This window comes from Musca autumnalis, unplaced genomic scaffold (assembly GCF_047663935.1).
Source record: "Musca autumnalis isolate F117 unplaced genomic scaffold, ASM4766393v1 scaffold_1, whole genome shotgun sequence".
Classification (NCBI taxonomy): Eukaryota; Metazoa; Arthropoda; class Insecta; order Diptera; family Muscidae; genus Musca; species Musca autumnalis.
This window is the reverse complement of record NW_027411644.1, coordinates 112,987,535-113,006,524: the sequence shown is the minus strand read 5'-3', so window position 1 is coordinate 113,006,524 and position 18,990 is coordinate 112,987,535. Positions and strand designations below refer to the sequence as shown.

At 34.0% G+C, this 18,990-nt stretch overlaps 1 protein-coding gene across 3 annotated transcripts in view; it reads right to left on the bottom strand.

Moving 5' to 3' along the window:
• htl (heartless) overlaps positions 1 to 18,990 on the bottom strand; it is an 82,706-nt gene that overhangs the window by 24,737 nt on the left and 38,979 nt on the right. Inside the window, exon 1 of one of the 3 annotated variants that reach the window (XM_073988499.1) lies at positions 17,942 to 18,517. The exons of the other annotated variants lie outside the window; for them this stretch is intronic. The gene's annotated coding sequence lies outside the window, so the exon portion shown is untranslated. Of the gene's footprint in view, positions 1 to 17,941; positions 18,518 to 18,990 lie in introns of those variants that run through there. 3 annotated transcript variants of the gene reach the window in all.

The following is an 18,990-nucleotide window of genomic DNA, read 5'->3' as shown; positions in this document are numbered from 1 at the left end:
GGGGTATTAAACAAAGAGTTCAGGACTGCTTCCTGGTACATTTCATCCTCTACGTCGCTCTATATTCAAATATTCTAACCGAAAGAACTGACATTTGATATTCTCAGTAGTCAGATAGCTTCCCTTCAAAATATAATGGATTTGAGGTTTTATCCACACTTTCTTACCGAACTAACTGTAAATTCGTTTTTTATTTTGATATATATTAAAAGTTTTCAGTGGTCAAAAACTTGTTTTAAAAATAATTATGAACATCTGTTTACATTTTGATATAGCCTCCCGATTTGAGGTATTTTTGAGGGTTCAGATGCAATTTCAGACTGAATTAATTGTAGGTTCTTATTTGTTGTAAACATAAGCAACTATCGAAATTGGAAAATATAGTATTGTGAGTATTGTGATAATTATGCCCTACACCACTATGTGGAAAGGGTATTATAAGTTTGTTTTGACAATAATTCATGTAACACCGCGAAATATTCGTCGGAGACCCCCAATGTGGTATAGCAATCTTCATATCTCGACGAGATAAAGAGATTTTGAGATGTGCGTCCGTCCATTAAATTTTGTAATCAAACTCCAGGCTGCAATTATGGACCGATCGTCACGAAATTTTACATGGAGGTCGGGCTCATTCCAAAATAGACACCTATTGTTATTGGTGATTATAGTGAAATATTTAGCGGGTGAAATGGACCAAAAACTTAATTTTTATCCAATTTTGAAGCGTCTCTGTAGGTCGCACTAATAGTCCGATCGCTTCGAAATTTTAAATAAGGTAATATGCTGTTTATATTAGAGCTTTTTGCAGGGTTAACCTTCTTTGAGAGGATTTGTTTGAAATATAAGCAATGGAATTGACATTTAAAACCCAGTCGGTTTGTTAAATCCAGTTATATATAAACGGGGTATAAGAGTATATAACAAAGAGGAAGGCTGCAAATTGAGATGACGATCAGATAATATTTAAATTTAAATGAACAACTTTTGTGTGAAAATTGTGAAAATTTTTAATATACAGCTTATATCTTTATTCCTGAAAGACACATTCCGGTTAAATAAGCTGTTCTGGGAAGTGGAACTCTTGACCTTTCTATTGATGCCAATTGTGTTGGTGTATACAGAGTTACAGCCTAAAATATCCAGTTATTTGTTTGTAGTGTAATCAAAAACACGATATAGGTCGCTATTGTAGCGTAATAGTCACGAAATTTTGCACGAGGTAATAGTTTAGATAGAAGAAGATGCCTACAATTTTGGATGATGATATGATATTATTTAGCGGGTGAAATGGACCATTACTTTTGTATGAAAAATATAAAAATTTTATTTTTCGTCCATATTTGAATTCTTGGAGGGCATACACCGCCAAAGTAGCCTACACATGGAAGAAGAACTACTGACTTTTCCCCTGGTGCAAATATATAATGGCTTGACTAATATATAATGGGTCGAGAGAGAGAGATCCCATGTGTGCCGAACCTCACGGTCCTGGTAACTGCCGGTTGCCTACCAAAGACGAAGGTCAAAACGAGTTTATAACTGTTGATGAAAACTCTGGAAACACAGTTAAGAAAACTATAAAATGCATTAATTGTGAGCAAGAAGGACATGTTGCTAGTTCTCCTCAATGCCCAAAGATGGTGGCTTACGTAGGTAGAATTACTAAATCCAAAGAAGAAGCGCGCGCCAAATCAATGGCTCATAGGGCTTCTTTTGTTAATACACGTACCGGTGTTTCGTACGCTATTGCGACAAACAACGGCCGCCCAAGCAATCCAACCCCAGTTAAACTGCCTATCCCCATGGACAGCAGACTCAGGGATTTATGGATATCTTTTCTACGGTATCCGGGGATTGCCAGAAAACTTTCGGTGGCAACTTAAGTGTGGTTATAAACCGCGTTGTAAGATTTATTCCCGAGTATAGAAAAATTCGGGAAAAGGAGTGGCAAAACCAAGCCACCTTAGGAATGATTTTTGCCATGAGTAATATAGATAGATAATAATACACTCATTTGTTTCTTCTTAAACATTAACTCTTGTGTCTCTATGGCCAAGAGACATTATTTAAATAATTTTATAAAAAATAACAAACCCGATGTTTTATTATTAGCTGAAACTAAAATATCTTCTAACTACAATGTATCTTTTAAGGGGTATAAAATATTTCATAGTGATCTCTACAAAACATGCGCTTGCCTGCTTCTCGGAAGGGCTAAACAGGAAAAACGGAACATTGGCTGTCAGCTTAGACTTTGCTAAGGCCTTCGATGGAGTATGGCACCAGGGAGTTGTGTACAAATTGCAGTCTTTCGGCTTCAGCGAGCACATCTGCAGACTGGTGGCAGACTTTCTTGAGGGGCTTTACTTCACAGTAAAGGTGGGTGATAAGCAATCATGTGAGAGAAGGGTATTATCAGGTGTGCCTCAAACCTCTATCCTAGGGCCCTGATATATAATATTTACGTAAGTGATATCCCCGGACCCCCCAGGGTGGGCTGCTACTAGTCTATGCGGACGACGTCCTCATAGCATTTAAGGGACCATTGGCGAAGACTAAAAATAGGAAAATGAACACCTATTTAGAAGAATTGCGTGTATATTTTGATCGATGGAAATTACGTCTAAATGTTGCGAAATTCCAGTCCATCGTACTTACAGGTGCTAGGGGTCTGGTTTATAAAAATTTCCGACAGTTTATTCCAAATTTACAAATAGGAGATGGTGTTATACAAACATATAACACAATGAAATATCTTGGAATATTATTCCATGATAGATTTCGATTTCTGTAGACATGTGGATTATGTCTTAAAGAAAGCCAAAAAGATTTATTTTACGTATCACCGTACACTAAGTATGAGTGGCGGACTACCTATCCAAGTGAAGCTTTTAATATATAGCCAGGTCATTAGGCCTATAATTTCATACGCCTTTCCATCAAGGTTCGGAATTTCATCCCACCAGATGGAAAGGATACGTACATTGGAGAGAACGGTCTTGCGTGCATGTTTAGGACTACGCGGATATACTACTTACGATGGCACATTTAAACGCCCATCAAATAAATTAATATACGAGAGATCTGGCCTTCGACGAATCGACTGTTTTATGATCAAAAGTGGTCTAAACTAAAATTTGTTGAGAAAAGCCTTGGCCTGGACAATGAAATGATTCAGAACGCATTGAATAACAATGACAACCGTTCCATCGAGCATAAAAAACATGTCTCTCCTGCCGATCTTCCAAAACTTCAGGATGAGGCACTACTTTTTTTAACGATAATAATCTATTATTCTACCATAGGAGATATCAAGCTTTTTGTAGAAAATTAACTTATGTTGAAACTGAGGTATGGGGTATTGTAACTCGCGATCAGTTTTACTATACCATAACTTTTGACCGCATTTCGGTAAAATAAACTGTTTTAGCCCAATTCACCGAGGGGTTTCTTAAAATAATAATTTGAGCGGAAGCTGTGGTCATACTAATGTAAAAAAATCGGAAAAAATCGTTGAATTAAACGAGTTTCATTATGTTATTTTCCAATTAGTGGTTTTACAACACAATGTAGAGCTTAATGCTCAAAGGAGAAGTTAAAGAGTACACTTCAGAGTTGAAGTTTCTAATGAATGATTTTTTAATATATCCACTGTATCTACCTCAAACGGATGCTGACATTTTGAAACCTGAAAAATGGGGTTTTTTGAATTTTTGCTCTAATCGGGACGCGCAGCTGGACTCCGCTAAAAGCTTATTATTTGATTGTAGTACTCGCGATTTCGCATTTTTTAATGTATAACATGAGGGTGTAGCCCTCACAGGATCACAGTAATCTGCGCCCAAACACGAAATTTTTGTGCGTAAATTTTTCTAAAAAAACCTATTTTTTGGTTTAAAATTTACAAACGTCATTCGATTTCCGTGGAAACCCGCGTAAATTTAGTTTTTTTACGTTCTGAATCTAACAAGCCACGACGCGTAAAAATCCACCTACTAGATCGGCGGATATGATACCCCTCAAATTTCGAAAATTTGCAAAAAATTATTTTGAAAATATTGCATATTAAAACGCGTTTTGGATGTGTCAGTTCTACTTAAAAAAATAGATCGATACGCGTGTTTAAACTGTGCGAAAACAGATATTTAAAAACTCTCGTAAATCCAGAGATATAATAGATTTTTTCTAAAAATTGAGTGCGATGCTACATCCACGGTTCTTGATGGATCGCATAGAAACGGCATAGAATGACGTATTTTTTAATCGTGATTATTGAAATCGGATGCGCATAAAATGTAAATGAACTTCGCGGAAATTATGACCATTTTACAGTATTTTGCACTCTAATATGCAGCAGAAGCTACATCGTGGCCGCCAAATAGAATTTGACATACTGTACATCTAAAAAGAGGGATTGATTCGCTGTGTTTGAAAATCGGATGCGCATCATGACATTTTCATAATTACGCGGTTTATATGCGTCTCAAATGTTGTAATATTCAATATAACATTATTTTAACGTTATGCCACAATTGGAATTCCTTGTGATTTAATATAAGGTTCTAATAATATTATCCAATAGGAAAACTATAAGCGAAAAATTTGTTACAAAGGAATATCATCATTATTGCGTGAAATTTTGACGAAAATTCCGAAGAACTCAAAATTTTTTTCTCCAACTTTTCCTATAAAAACATAAAAAAAATAAAATTAGAATAATATGATTTAAATTTTTTCCTAATATTTTCTTCGTATTTTTGCAAATAACATGAATACTATAGCTCTAACCTTCACAACTTAGGTTTCATTTTATTCCTCAAAATGTCTGGATGCTGTTATAATTTTTTTTATATATTTTTCGTAAGTATGAGCACTATTGTTTCAAAAATATGTTTGTAAATACGTGAAATTATTTAACAAATTTGATTTTTCGCGAATCCATTGAGAATTTGCGATTATTTTTTGCATCGCAAAGGTTTCGAATTCAGTTAACAATAATAGGATATAACAGCTAACTATATCAAGCCGCGATTTTTTTAGAATTTTTTCTAATTATCATAATTAAAACGGCCATATCTTTTGCGCGCAACGATCAAAGTCAGTAACGAAAACAGATTTGGAATGCAGATTTTTTTCTTAATCTATGTACCAAAAATCATTGATGTAGTATCAAATTTTTTTTTGATTTTTTTGAAATGGAAAAGACAATTTTAGACATTTTTCCTGATATAGATCATACAATATTAATGATACCGTATACATTACATCACAATAATGCATACACATTTTTGTATATATTTGTATAAAGCTAATTGTAAGATAGTTTAAGTGTAGTTTTTATACCCTCAGCCTTTATGCTAGAAAGGGTATATACAATTTCATACGGACAAAATGTGCCTCATCGAAATAATGGTTTTAGACCCCAAGTATGTTTGGACGAAATGTGTTTCAGACAATTTGGAGTTGATTTAGCAATGTCCGTCCGTCTGTCTGTCTGTCTGGCTGGCTGGTGCGCACGGTAACTCTCGAACGGTTGAACCGATTCGGTTAAAATTTTGGCTTTCGTAATATTTTGTCCAAACTTAGTTTAAGTTCGAAGATGAGCTATATCGGTCCACTCCTTCCGGTACCTCCCCCACAAAAGTTCCAAAATGTTCGGAAAATTTGTGGGCACGATAACTCTCGAAGGGAGTAACCTATGTGGTCCATATTTTGCACATCGTGAAATTTCTACCAGACTTAGATATGGTTCCAATATGGACTCAATCAGCCCAATCCTTCGGGTACATCCTACTCAAAATTTCGGATAAGTTCAGTTTAGGACCTGCTCTCAAATCGCTTTGATTTTTGTTGCCGCAGCTTGTATTAACTTCCCCCAATATGACGGTACAAGTTTCATCAGGGGCAAGTCCATACTTCCTGAAAAATGGCCCGAAAGGTGCAAAAAGCCCCTATGACACCTTGTGTGGTGGTTGGAGCGCAAAATAACTCTCGAACGGATCTGTCGATTCGGTCCAAAATTTAGCCTTCGTAAAATTTTGTCCAAACATAGTTTATATTCGAAAACAAGCCATATCGGTCCACTCCTTCAGGTACCTCCCCCACAAAAGTTGAAAAATGTTCTATACCAGATATAGATCAGGGTCGAATATGGACTATATTTGTCTCCTCCTTCTGGTACCTCTCACACAAAATTTCAGATATGTTTACTTTAAGACCTGCTCTCCAATCACTTTGATTTGTGTTGAAGTGATTTGCATTCGCTACCTCCATTAGACGGTAAACGTTTTTCAGGGGCGAGTCCATATTTCTTGGGAAAACAGCCCGAAAGGTGTAAAAACCTCCTATGTCACCATATATGGCGGTCGGAGAGAACGATAACTCTCGAACTGTTCAACCGATTTGGTCCAAAATTTGGTCTTCGTCATATTATATCCAAACTTAGTTTCGTGGGGCAATACCGGTCCACAACTTCCGGTACTTCTCCCCAATATTTAAAAAATGTCACTAAAATGCTAGGGCGATATCACTTGAATGGGCCAACCAATTCGGTCCAAAGTTTGCTTCTCCTAATATTTTGTCAAAATTTAGTTAAACTTTTAAAATAGACCATTACGGTCCTCCCTAAGGGTACCTCGCCCGCAAGAGTTCTACATTTCTGTCTTACTGCGGTTAATTCCTAACCCACATTTTTGTCGGCAATTTCAAATGTCCAAAAATGGCCACAAAATTCAGAAGAGACTTTAAATACATTCGATCTGTCCGTAGATGAAAGTTTCATTTCACATTGGCTGAGGGTATATATCTGTCGGCAAAGCCGACTGACACTTTTTAACTTGTTAAGATTAGTTTTAAGTAACAAATATTTTGAGAGATTAGCCCTTTTTAACAATCCTATTTTTTGGGCAACACAAAAAATGAATTTTTAAAATTAAAATGTGTGAAGATGTACATGTAGTAAGTCTACTGTACCAATATACAACCCGATACATCTAGGCTTAAGAGATTTTTATAATCCCAAGCATAATATTTGTTAATTTAAAAATAAGCCAATATTTTTCTTTGTAAGAATGAATGATTCAATAAATGGCACAATAAATAGGTTTTGCAGTAGCCGTTTCTGTCTTTCTAGTGGATGGATTTTCACGATCTGTGATTTACATATATGATCCGGAACTAAAATATCTCACACTCAAAAGTACATATATTGTAAATATTGTACCCAAAAATAGGTTTTTTAGACAAAATATTGCACTAAATATTGGCTTTGGGAACATTATGCTGTATGGACTACATAGGTAATATATACATATAAAATATGTGTAATCGCGAGTGCTTTAATCGTATTATTGGTTTTTTGAAATACGTCCCAGTTAAATCAAAAATAGAAAAAACACATAGAATCAAAATGTCGGCATCATTAAAAGGTGGATGCAGTGTAAATTTTGAAAAGTGATACATTAGAAGTGTAATCTTTACTTTGTGTTCTTCTAGTTTTACTTTGGACAGATGTCCGTCATTTGAATGGTTTAACTAGCAATCGAATAGCAACCGAAAAAAGTTCGTTAGCTTCAACGTGTTTTTCCTATTTTTATTAATTTACAAATTGTTGAGCTTTGTTCAAAAACATATAATTTGATCAACCAATAGTCATAGTTACTGATAAACTACAATAGTTCGCGTATAATAATAGTGCAAATATCATCCTGAAAAGCACAAAACCGTGTGAATTATCAAGCATAAATATGCACAAGTGCACAATTTTTGGACAATAGATATTCAATAATTTCACAATTTTCGCTTAGTCAATTTTTATAGCATTTGTTGTGTTCAATAAGTTGGAGGAGAGTCATTGTAACTGGGAATATTTCGTCACCTGAAATGCCGATAGATGTAACCCTCAACGTAACCCTTTGAGGGTTACGTCTTTGGGCATTTCAGGTGACGATTTGTATTCCAAAAAGGAACCTGATATTCAAAGAAAATGTAATGATGTAGCAGAAGGGGTAAAACAATGTCAATTTTTCAATTTCAAAATATTTATTAGAAATGTATGCTACATATAATTGTTGCACAAATATTTCTAGGACAGGCAACATCAATTGTTAATTTTTTGCTGCAGATATGGAACAACAATTAAAACTACGTGATATTTTCCAATTAACAATTGTCAGTAGATGTCTTCCAAACTATTTACGTTAGATACCAATATTTCGTCACAATTCTACAGAGAAATACTGAAATAATATTGTAATGGCATTCGATTTCAGAATGTAGATAAATACATACTAAATTTTGTATGTTACTCTCATATTGGCTCATCTGTTTTATTTCTAAATCAGAAATCAAATCAATTCATTGAAATTTATAATTGATATTAGTTCTATATTATTAGACGGAAAATAGAATTTTCCATTTCATTAATGCATTTTTCAGAAATACAAAATTCTGCTGGCGGCAATTACAAACACAAATCCCGATAACAACAACAACGGCAAATTAATAAATTATTTTGTTGATCTCATTAAGAGTCAAATGGCAAACATTTTTCAAATATGTTTTTTTGTTTATGCCACATTGTCTTCACCACCATCTTCTCGTCATCTCTGTCTGCATTGTATGGCAAAATGAAAATTCATTCAAAAAATGGTTGTTTCACATTGTATATTTGATTTATGCACTAATTGGTAGATTCGTTTCTGTTTTCTATTCACTTTTTATTTAGAAATCTGAAAAATAAAAGACAAAACAGCAAAATAGCCGACAATATTTATTTACTCAAAGAGAGCGAAATATACAGAAAATTTGATTTATAAGATTAGAAAATTTATTTCTTCATAGAAAAAATACAAACCAGAAAAGCGAGACTGTTTATCGTTTCGGGTCAAGATATATGGAGGACTATATTCTGTATTCACATTTCAAAATCCCCTATTCGTTGTAGTTGTTGCAGAACATTTCTCAATTCAGTAGCATCAGAGATAAAGAAGATTTGATGTGAAAAATATATACAAACAATTCATCATCATCATTGCTTTTTTTGTCGGATCACATTTGCGTGTTAGTCGTTCAGTTCGGTTCGGTTCATCCCCTTTTCGAAAACCACAGATAAAATAATAACAACAATGGTTGTTGTTGTTGTTGCAGCAATCATCTACTAGCCATTAATGATTTAAACAAATTGTGGCAAAGTGGCAAATGATGGAAATCAGTTCAGTAGCACACATATTGTAATAATCTAATCTTTTTGTGAGAAAAAAATAAAAAAATATTAATTTTTGCAGACATGCGGATATCGGGAAAAATTTAGTTCAAGAAAGGGATTAATAGATATGGATACAAAAAAGCAGAAGTAAAAAAGACAATAACAGGTCTGTTAGAAATACATAAAAGTCACATGAACAGATCACTAATTATACCCTACCTATGGTGAATGTGTTAGGTGAATGTGCTCCTTCATATGCAACAGTAAAAAATTTGGTTGCTGAATTTAAACGTGGTCGTACAAGCATTGAAGATGAACCACGTAGTGGACGTCCAAAAACAGCAACAACAATAGAAATTGTAGCCAAAGTGCATGATATGGTATTAAATGATCGACGAATAAAAGTGCGTGAAATTGCTAATATCATGGGCATCTCAAATGATCGAGTCCTTTTAATTTTGCATGAAGAACTACAGATGAAAAAGCTTTCTGCAAGATGGGTGCCGCATTTGTTAACAGTAGATCAAAAACGCATAAGAATGAACATTTCTCGAGCTTGTATGGATCGTTTTAAGCGAAATAAAATGGATTTTAAGCGTCGTTTCATAACTGTTGATGAGACATGGATCCACCACTATACTCCAGAGACAAAAGAACAATCCAAAGAATGGACTGAAGCTGGAGGAAGTGCCCCAAAGAAGGCAAAAACAATTCAATCGGCTGGTAAGGTTATGGCAACGGTTCTTTGGGATTTCAAAGGTATTTTATTGATTGACTATCTGCAAAAGGGTAAAACAATAAATTCAGAGTACTATTGCAACCTTTTGGATCAATTAAATGTACAAATTCGAGAAAACCGTCCTGGCTTACAACACAAAAAAAATAATTTTTCATCAAGACAACGCACCAGCGCACAAGTGTGTTTAAACAATGGCTAAAATCAATGAATTAAAGTACGAGTTGCTTGACCACCCACCTTATTCTCCTGATTTAGCTCCCAGCGACTTTTACTTGTTCCCAAATCTAAAAAAATTCCTTGCTGGCAAGCGTTTTACCTCAAATGAAGATACAATTACAGTTGTAAACCACTATTTTGAAAACCTTGAGGAAAACTATTTTAATCAAGGGATAGAATTGCTAGAAAAGCGTTGGACTAAGTGTTTCCGAACCGCCTTCGTAATGTAGCAAAGGCATCAGTAAAAAACTTTCTGGAACATGCAAAATGTCTATGAACGGTTCTTAATGGTAAAAATAGCAAAAATCTTATACGCTACCGCCCAAAAATTAAGGGTACCGCCAATCACAAAAATGTACCTAAGATTTCAATAAACAAATTTTTAGAACATATGAAGATTCTAGGAATGATTCTTGGGGCTGAAATTCACGAACAAATTAATTATTTTTAACACTCCCCCTACTCAGGTTTGGAAATAACAAACTCTGTAAAAACTCAAGGAAATTTGAAAGGTTTGTTATTTACGGAGGGTGCCACCGTGGTGCAATGGTATGCACGCCCGCCTTGCACGCAGAAGGTCGGGGGTTCGATTCCCCGGCCAAGCAAAATCAAACATTTTTCAACGGTGGCAAAATACCCCTCAGTAATGTTGGCGACATTTCCTGAGTATTTCAGCCTTGAAAAACTTCTCTACAAGTGGTGTCTTAAGACACGCCGTTCGGAATCGGCGATAAACAGTAGGTCCCATATCATTGAGCTAAATATGAATCGGGGTGCACTCATTGATATGAGAGAAGTCTCCCTTGTCCCGTATGGGATGTTGTGGAACAATGTTTTTTTTTTTTTTTTTTTTTTTTTTTTTTTGTTATTTACGGAACTGAACAGGAAAGAATGATCTAAAATAATCGAATTTTGAGCTTGAAGAATCGTTCCTAGAATCTTCATTTGTTCTAGAAACTCGTTTGTTGAAATCTAAGGTATATTTCTGTAGTTGACTCTATCCTTAATTTTTGGGCGGTTGCGTATCTTTGGACCAGAGTCGGATAAAAAAGTATAAACATTGGATATTTTCAAAAGACTTTTACTATTTTTACAATTAAGAACCGTTCATAGACATTTTGCACGTTCCAGAAAGTTGTTAACTGATGCCTTTGCTACATTATTGAAGTTGGTTGTTTTCTTGACTACTCGTATTGAACGGTTTAATATCTGTGGACCAGAAACAGAGGCCATTATAAAATATGGAAAATAATTGCTTACATTTCCAGTAATGTCGGCGTATATGTATGTATGTATGTTCTATATCCTTACATATATCGGGTTCGAATATGGACTATATTGGCCCACTCCTTTGAGAAAAGTATAGTTTAACATCAACAGCGGTGAAATTTTTTTGGGGTATGTGCATACTTCCTGAGACGACGCCTCTTAGAGACTTGGATTACGTCCGAATATGGGCTACATCGGGGCTACAAGTTACTTTCTAACTTGTTTTAATAATATGTAGGGAAAAAGCCACGATTGGCCATTATAAAATATGGAAAATAATTGCTTACATTTCCAGTAATGTCGGCGTATATGTATGTATGTATGTTCTATATCTCTGGTATGTAAACATGTATATCAACTTATGTAGTACGTATGATTGGACGGCAAAAATATGTCGCAATCATATAAAAGAAATTCCTTGGAAAATAGTGCCCAGGTGTAGTGGAGTAGGATATCACATGGTCGGCCCTGTCCGACTATAACTCTCCCTTAACTGTTTTATAATAATTCTGGTTATTCCTGACTTAATTTTAATAATTCTTTACAAAAACAAAATGCTACATTATTTTTAGTACGGTTTCCTTTAACAGACAAATATTTACTTCAATTTCTTTGTTGCATCTATTTTTTGTACACGCATATTTTTTTAACGAAATGCTAGACAAAATATTCAGTGAATACCAACCACCACCAGCCGACTAGCCGGCGATCAGCATCGATTGTCTGTCCAACAATTGAGCGTGCAATGAACGAAACAGTTTTATATCTCTGTTAACTTGACATTAATTAAAAATGTCGCACAGATTTCCGGTTTAACTTATGGTTTATGTTCCATGGATCGACTAGCTACATATGTACACATGTGTATATCTCTTCGTCTGAGTATATACACGTATGTGTCACAGTTATTAAATCATTTAATAAAAAAGACCAAATTCACAAAAGATTTTTTTGTGTTGGAGATTTAAGGAATTTTATTGCGATTAAGTGCATTTTTCTCTTCAGACTCCAACCATTAATCTTTATATTAAACGTGTGGTAACTGCAAAAATAAGTGGCATTGCATGTCGATTTTTTGTCATAAACTGTTGATTCTTTGTTTGAAGGGTCACACGTGTGGGCTGATTTCGATTAAGAACTGCAACCTGACTGGGTGTGCCCTTTTGGCTTTTGTTTTCTGATCTACAGCATTGCATTACGACCTTGAGTTTAGTTTGTTAAAATCTCATTATTTAGAGTAATCGATTGATTTTGTTCAATATTTTTAATAGTTGTTAAATATCAGAAATCAGTTTCAACGATTTAAAAGTTATGAAAATAAATTCGATCATTTAGAGTAATCGTTAAGATATTTACGCTGAGTTAATAAAAAAACATGTGCTATTAGCCACCTTACAAAATATGAACAAAAAGTGAACACCAAAGTCGTAATAAGATCGTATGTATGTTTTATAAACATTTTGTGGTACAAAATAAGTATGCATTGCCTTTCGTTTCTCTTAAAACGTTTTTAGGTTATGTCGGAATCATGGGCGCTACGAACTTTATATTATATATTTGAATACTGGACTATATAGTAGACATCATAAGCATTTCCGATATGCCATATGAAGATCCTATGACTTCCCCCGATGACGTAATTATAGCTTAAAGTACTCGAAATATGCAAATTTTACAAGATCCGTCGTATGTTTTCTATATTTTTTGATATATATTCACCATAATTATTTCATAAACATTTGTATCGAGCATACAACATATCCTTGATATATTAGTGTCGAAAAATCCATACAAAAAATATTTGTTTGTATCTGAAAGTAACGAAATCCTCGTAAAAAACGATTTTAATCTATATCTTAAGAACAAAAACTGATGGAGAAAAACCGCGACCGGATTCAGTTAGAAACGAAAAAATATCGGTTGAAACAGAAGTCGTGTTGACCAGTCTTATTGATATAATTTGCATTAAAGTAGAGGTCAACTAAAGTCGGACCGGGACGACCATGTGATACCCTACACCACTTCCTCTGGTCACTGTTTTCCATGGAATTTATTTTATATGATTGCGACAAGTTATGTTATTGATATAATTAATTGATACTTCTGCCATTTATTATTGATATAATTTGCAACAAAGTAGAGCTCTTGACGGTTTTCAAATTTCGTGTTCGTAATTTGACGAAATATGGCCCCAGAATTTAAAATTTGGACCATACATTAAATTTTGATATTTTTCCCACAATGATCAATTTCATACTATCCGATCGTCTTAAAAATTATTGGAATTTTCCTTGACCAAGCTTCTTACTACGTGCAAAAAATTTGTCAGTATTAAAATATAACTGGGACCTCTAGTGTGATTATGGTTATACTACACCTAATTAAGGGGTTATGACAACTTACAATATGTACAAAATCGAAATTTTTTATTGGCTCATTTTAAAGTACAGGTAGAATATAATATGTTGCAAAATTTTATTTTGTGTCGATCGGACAAAAACCATCTCAGCTGGGCGTTAGAAAGAGAAAAGTCATGGTGATTTGTATGTAACATCGAAGTTTCAAAAGCGGTTTTCTCAAAATGACATTTTGGAATGCGGTGCCCGATCTTCATATGTTAAGATTATTATACATATAAAAAGCTTGTACTTAAGCAAGAGACTTAAAAAAATTGATGGATTTATGCCGAAAAAACTATAAATTTTTTAGTTAAAATCGGAATCATGGTGTAATAATATAAGGTGTAAGTGACAATCATACGGTTTTGAATTTTTTATAAACTGAATTGTCAGAATATATTAGGATCTACCCCGAATATTCCAAAATTTAATAAATAGATTTCCAATCTGTTCTACTCAGTGCCGCATAATAATTATATGAAGTGTAGAATGTATAACATTATGTACGAGTAATTTCGATGCCAATTAAAATTAAATTTTAAATCTTTTCGTTTATTTCCTGTAAATTTTTCTGAACTATTTTGGAAAGACCCTAGTATTCATGTTGTTATTGTAAAATTGTTAGTTGTTGTAATTCATGCAAACACCTTACTTCTTACACCATGATCGAAATTTTGATTTTGACAGTTCACATTTTTTTATACCCTCCACCATAGGATGGGGGTATATTAAGTTTGTCACTACGTTTGTAACTACTCGAAATAATCATTGTAGACCCCACAAACTATATATATTCTTGATCAGCGTGCAATTCTACATCGATATAGCCATGTCCGTCCGTCTGTCCGTCTGTGGAAATCACTCTAGCGTCCGAACGGATTGACGTAGGTGGATGAAATTTTGGGAAAATCTAGGACTTTTGGTATTGAAAGCGGGCTATGTAGGTCCACGCTTTCGTATAGCCCCCATACAAAATGACGCGTGACGCGTCGTCGTTTTAAGGAATTTTTAAGATATTTGTTGGTTTATATAGGTCCACGTTTTGGTATAGCCCCCATATAACGCCCCAAAGTACGCGTCATTTTAATATATTTTGAATATATTAGTCCCATTTGACAACAGAATCGGTTGTAACTTTGTGTTTTGTGTTTCCAGAGGCTAAGAAACATTTCTACCATAAAACGTTTATATAGGTCCACATTTTGATATAGCCCCATAGGACGATATCTCCCGATTTTCGGTATTTTGAAGGTTTTGGCCTCATTATCACACCGAGATGGCTGAAATTTGGTATTTAGTGTTCGTTGGGGGTATGAAACTTTCCCCCAGAAATTTGTAGGTATAGGTCCACGCCATCATATAGCCCCCATAGAACGGTACCTTCCGATTTTCGGTATTTTGAAGGTTGTGGCCACATCAATCCACCGAAATGACTGAAAATTGTGGTGGAGCGTATAAAAAGTTCGGCCCGACCGAACTTAACACTTTTCCCACTTGTTTTATACTGTACAGGTACCTCACATAAGATACATGTGCAGTTTCATATATCCCATGTTCATGTTTACTTATCTATTTTTCAAAGATATGTACGATTTTCATGAGATGCAAAATTACTTTCATTTTTTCCCTACATTTTCATTATTTGCTCTCATATTTCCTCTCTTGTTTGGTAAATCCTCTCGAATTTGTTCTCTTTCGCTTTTGAATGGTCTAATCGTCTCACATCACATTGACACTGTATCAACAAACCACAACAACACACAACCTGACTGAAATACAACTAAATGCTTTACGCTAAACTACCATCGTCGTAATAAACAAAGCGACGTCAGTGCGTTTGGTGTCGAAAAAACAAAGTGATTGGCTGTACGATATAGTTCGCATCTAACATTTTTTATTTTTTTTAATATAAAGGCAACAGCTAATATCTCAACCTAGTGCTGATAGATTTAACATGTGTGTCCAATGTTTCATATTGTTCTGCTATTCTCATAAGACGATAACAACTAGAGTGAAAATCATTAGAAGAAACGGTAAATTACAATAATACAAAAAAGCATTATAAAAAGCAGCAAAATTTGTCTCTGGTTTTGGTTGGTGGTGGTGTTTGTCAATAAAAAACAAAATAATTCGCCAAAATTGTTTTTTTTTCTATCTCTCAGAAGAAACCAGTATTTTTTGCTTTATGAAAGGCGTTCATGAAATGCAGACATTTGATCTTTGCATTGTTGCATTGATTTTGAACCAAGGTAGAGTTTCATTGCATAAATGAAAAGTTTCATCAAATAACAATAATGAGTTTCTTCATTATTCCAATGAAATTTCCTCAATTATGCAATGATACTTCTTTATTAATTTAGAAGTTACAATTACAATTATTGCTATGAAATTTTCACATTAATAATATCCCAGCAACATTTTAAGGAAGGGGTTCCATTCGATGAACCAATGTAAAAGATGCCAGCATTGGTTCAAACGAAGTCGTGAAAGATTCGATCTTTTCATTAGCATTTGAACCAATGCAAAGGAAGTCGTGAAAGATCCGATCTTTTCATCAGCTTTTGAACCCATTCCATTGATCCAATAGGAATGAATTTTGTGTTATACACATTTTTCTAAATATATAAGAGATTAGTTATTTACAATACGCTTGATGTAGACGTGGACTCGAAATCACAACCAACGTTGCTAACTCTCGTCGTAATGATAATGTCATTGCAAAGGGTTGCTGGAAATGACATGCCAAAGCATTGGTGAAACTTACATGTCAAAGCATTGGTGTAAATGACATGCTTTGGATCCATGTCCACGCTCATATAAAATTCATCGATGAAGATGGTAAAAAGATGACATGCCAGATCACTTGCACCCATGATTGAATGATATCTTTGCCATCGAACATTTTGCTGGGATAAAACAGCAATGAAAATTTATTTATGAAACTCAATGAAACTTCTTCATTAATACAGCGAAGTTCAACATCAATGACAAATTTCATTGATACGACGTAATTTTCTTTCAGAGCAAGACTTTATGAACACTTTTCCTAAAATGCAGTAATTTTTTTAAGTACACATAAGTCAAACAAAAAATATCTCCAATCCTTCTAATTTCTTGGGTTTTCAAATGTTGAATATGAAATTTGTGTGTGCCGCAACGTGACATCATTATTCTTGAACATTGACATGGGGGCTAGACTACATGAATACATATGGATAATCTTTTGCCTTCTGAGAATACAAAATTAAAATTAACAACCAATTTGCTAAAAAATGTGACTAAAATCTTAAAAAAAATCCTAAATCGGGTGGTCACAATTGCGAGCTGTAGCGTGATTAAAAACTAATTTGATACCTGAATTCAAATAATGTAACCCACACTTTGGAAACCGAGGCATTTCATTAATTACTCTGTACTTTGACATCTTCAAGAGCTTTGCGTTTTAAAAAAATCAAATAAATTAATCTTAGTGGAGTATTTGTCATTTGAATGATTCAAATCCTACTCAATAAATAGGTCAATAAAGTTACAAGAACTTTGAAATTTTATTTATATGTACATAAATCACAAAAGAGTTTTGAACATTTTATTCACATTATATACATATCGCTTTACTATCAAAATTCTTTCAAATATTGGTACAGCCCAATATACGATACAATTTCTGTTGAATGTCATTTGAATCTTCGAGTTCTCTATATGTAGAACCACCCATGTTTAGTCATTTCAATAGTCTACTAAAATTTCCCAATTAAACTCTTCCTTCGTTAAGGTTTAAGAAAATGCTTATATTCAAGTTGTTTGGTATTGAAAACCCGACACATTGATTTTACAATATTTCCACTCAATCACAGTTTCAATGCATACAAATCCAAAAGTTGACCAACAAATTTTCTTTTTTACAATTTTGAATTTAAAATATTTTTCACTTTCACTGTACAATTTAGTATAACAATATTAAAAATTTTGAATACACTTGCTTTCCATTTTGTTTATTTTTGTTATTAAAAATGTATTATCATTTTCAAAGATGCATTCATTGTTTATTTGAAATACAAATAAGTAGAGTAGTGTGGTGTATGAACAAATGTATCGCTTGTTGAGGTTTACCTTTTAAATTTTTGATTTGAAGAAACAAAAAATTCCATAAGCATTTGCGAAAGGCGAACGTTCGTTATTCCTTGATTCCCAATGTTTACATACGGAAATCGTTAAAATTTTTCACACATTCGAAGAAGCACAGAAACACAAAAATTTGCATAAATTTTCATTCAAATTTTATTTTTTTTTGTTTTGCTTTAAAAAATAATTGAACTCATTTTTTGCTTATAGATAGAAAGCTTTTTTCGCATTCACAATGTTTTCTTTTGTTTTTCTTTCGTAAAAATAAAATATGGTTAAAATTTTTTTATGAATTGGAAAAAATTTGGCTCATGTTTTTCTTGTTGTGAAAATTTCATTCTAAATTTCTAAAATAGATAATCACACTTCTTTGTTTTGTTTCACTTTTTTCTTTTCGTTTTAATGTTTATTTTGGAACATATACAAAATGTTGTTGTTATTTTATGTTTTGTCGCATAGAAAGCGGCAGCGGCGGCGGCAAGACGGCAACCAAGAATTCATATAGAAAACTTTTGTGAATTTTCGCGTCGACTTAATTTGTGCAGCGTAAATTTCAAACTGTTTCAATTTTATTCAACGAGAGCAGATATTTTCGCCCTCTTAACTCCCACTCAAAAGAGCCACAGTGGCGTTGATCTGAGTAAATGAGTGAATGATCCCTCTGCTATATTCGTTCGTCCGCCAGTCAGTCAGTCTGTGCGTCCATTTATCCATTCATTGAATTTGCCGGACCCCAGAGCGGAGCGCGTTGGTGGTGTTCATTCATTTGGAGATCAACCAACAACATGCCGCAAAATATAACGAGATGAACTGAAAATAAAAACGTACGAAAAAAGAAAACAAACAAACCAACCAACGAACAACTGAACTAAAATACGCATCACTTCTTTGCCACAATTGCGTCTAGATGATGTTTGTATGTACCAGCAGATGTATGTAAATATATATACATGAGTGTATGTTTGCTTCTGCGGGCGCTCAAGTCTCATTTTAATGTTTGAAAGCAGAATGCTTCTGTTTTGTTACGAGGATCGATT